The sequence below is a fragment of the Erythranthe guttata genome, chromosome 10 (assembly GCF_056151865.1).
Source record: "Erythranthe guttata isolate IM_541 chromosome 10, IM_541, whole genome shotgun sequence".
NCBI classification, from domain to species: Eukaryota; Viridiplantae; Streptophyta; class Magnoliopsida; order Lamiales; family Phrymaceae; genus Erythranthe; species Erythranthe guttata.
The window spans coordinates 17,653,410-17,656,536 of record NC_142542.1 but is presented as its reverse complement, the minus strand read 5'-3'; positions in this window follow the sequence as shown (position 1 = coordinate 17,656,536).

Genomic DNA, 3,127 nt, shown 5'->3' with positions numbered 1-3,127 from the left:
GCGGCGGTGGCGGTCTTGATGTAGCACAAAAGGTTTGTGGAGAGAAAAATGTTGGTAATTCTTGTTGATGAGCCATTTTTTCTTGTATTTATGTTTTAACAAGATGCATTGCACTTTGTTAAAAGACCTTTTTTTTCTTGCTCTGTGAGAAATAGACGTCACTTGAGTGACACGTGATGTTTCCGTTAACTTAACTGAAAAACTAAACGGCGGATCACTTTTGTTAAAAAAATAGCAGCATTAGGGACTACTATTGTAACTCGGAAATGTTTAGGGACAGTATCGAAAATATGAATAAAGTTTGAGGACGAAAAATGTAATTTTGCCTATAATTAATTAAACACTACATAGCTCTAGTTGAATGTAGAGGTGTAAATGAATCGAGCTTTCTACTGATCTTGAATATTTGGCTCGTGAAAAACTCATTTCCACGATAAAAATACAAAAAAAAAATAATAATTAGGTTAGCGAACTCGAAAAATACTCAAGATTAAACTTGTAGTTTCTTTTTCGAGTTCGAGCTCACTGAAAAGACGAGTCTACCTCGAGTTCGTTACACTCCTAGATATGATTGGGCAATAAATGCAAAATCGTGACAAAATTATGAATTCCTTGAAAACGAAAACGTAAACGAAAATATGGACTATCGGTAATTGTTTCACTATACAATATAACCTCAATGATTGGATTTCTTTTAGGCTAATCATAAGTGGGATCCTATAACTAGGCTTATGTTAGTTGGGCCAAAAGAGTAGACTTCAAAAGATAGATGGTAGGAAACAAAAGTGGGGGAACTTTTATGGTAGTAATTAGTAACTACTAAATAGTAGTAATGTCCTGTTTATGTAAAGTTCTCAAGGTTTATTAAGGATGTTATCAAATTATTTAATCCCAATCACTCAATATTTAATCCAGGGGCGGAATCAGGATCAAAACGTAGGGGGGCTAGCTAAAATTTGGAGGTTCGGGGCAGCGCCCTGAAAAAAAGTTTAGGTTCACAAGACATTGCAAAAATAAGTTTATATTGAATTTTTTTTAATTAAAATGACATATATATTATAATTTTATCATACTTTAAGCATGACAAAAAATCTAAATTAATCCAAATTATTCTAATAATGTATCGTACTTAATATTTTGAGAATTCATGGCATCGTCTCATGTTATTTTCTAGAGTCATTGATAAAAAAAATCACAAATAAGTAAATATTCATAAATTTTAAAATAATAGAAGTTTTAACCATTTTATTTTAAAAAATATATATTTAATAGTATGTGTGTATATATATATATATATATATATATATATATATATATATATATATATATATATATATATATATATATATATATATATATATATATATATATATATATATATAACTATGGAGAAGAGAAAAAAGAAATTAAGGATTAAACACATATTTACAAAAACTTTGGGAGGGGCAAAAATAATATTCAAAATACGCAATACCAAAATACCTAAAAATAACTTTTTTTTTTTAAATCTTGGGGGGTCAACAGCCCTCCCAAGCCCCCTAATAGTTCCGCCAATGATTTAATATACCCCATTCAAGTTGGAATAGAGAATTAGTTTATAGGTCTACAAAATTGATGTTCTAAGTTATGCAAAATTCAAATTGAAAAAGGACGAAGATCACATTTGAAGTCGGAATTCTACCTGTAAAATTGAGACGATATTAATATTCTCTAAAATGTTTTATGAATATAGTTAGGAATAATTTCAGTTTTGGTCCCTGTATTATATATTCTTTTTTTGATTTTGGTCCTTCATTTTTTATGCCACGAAATTGGTCCTCATATAATCGTCTTTTTTACACTTTTCGTCCGTTTGAATTTCTGTTAAGTTGGATAGAAAAAGCCACATGCATGGCGTGGCACGCAAGAATGCACTTCAAACCCTTTTTTACTTGTATTATTTATTTAGCCACAATAACACCTTTTTGCTTACAATTCCGTCCAAAGAAAATAAAATCCAAATAAATCTACTAAAAATATGAAATAAATAAATACCCTATGAAGATTTTTAGCAACTAATACATTATAAATTAATTTAGAAATATTATTTATTTTTTTATCTTATATTTGTTATTCCAAACCACTATAATTAATTTGACCACATTTTATTAGATAATTGTGTTAAACTTTCTGAGTATTATTTTGCCTAATTTTTATAAATTTTATGATATTTCTTATTTCATGTTACAAATGTCTTATTATTCCTTTGATAAATTTTAATAGTATTTCAAATTTAAACAAATAAAATGAAGAACAAATCAACTAAAAATAAATAACTACTTAAAAGAAAACGAAAAAAGAAGAAGAGTGAGTCATCTTCTTCCCCACCACCACCCACCAACCACCAGGACCAGAGTCACCTACACCACCGGAGCTCCACCTCCCCTTCTTTGAAACTAGAGCCCCCTTTTTTCATCCCTCAAACGGCGGACACCAAACTGCGACCACTACAGCATATTCCTCCTCGGCCGCCAGTCATGAGTTCTCCCCCGTCCCAGTTGCTATGAAATCGTTGAGCTCTGAAGGTTAAGATATGTTAAAAAAATTGGAAAGAAGAAGATGAAGAAAATCAAGAGTAGAGATATAGGGTTCTTCTTGCAAATTATTTTAACACAGGGACATTTTCTGCAATGGGGTACCATTTGCAATTAACATTTTGTTCTTTTTGTGCAAAATTGTAAGAATAAATTAAAATTGGGGCTAAATCATAAATATTTTTAACAAAGAGGTTGAAATAGCAAGGTCACGTGCCTTTTCCAGCCAAACTGACTCCAAAATCAAACAATGGACAAAAAGTGTAAAAAATCGATTATTTAAGGATCAATTTCGTGACAGAAAAATTTAAGGACCAAAAAAAAAAAAAAGATGTATAATATAGGTGCCAAAACTGTAATCATTCCAATATATTTACGGTTAAAATGGAAAACCTGGATTGGGGATGGGCATTAGTGCATTGCTTATAATTTCACCACATGCACAATACAAACTGCACCATAGTGTTATTCCTATTTTTCTTTTTCTTTTTTATTATTATTTGGCTAATAACATGAGTAACATGAAATTAGAAATAGCATAGGATTTTTTTTCA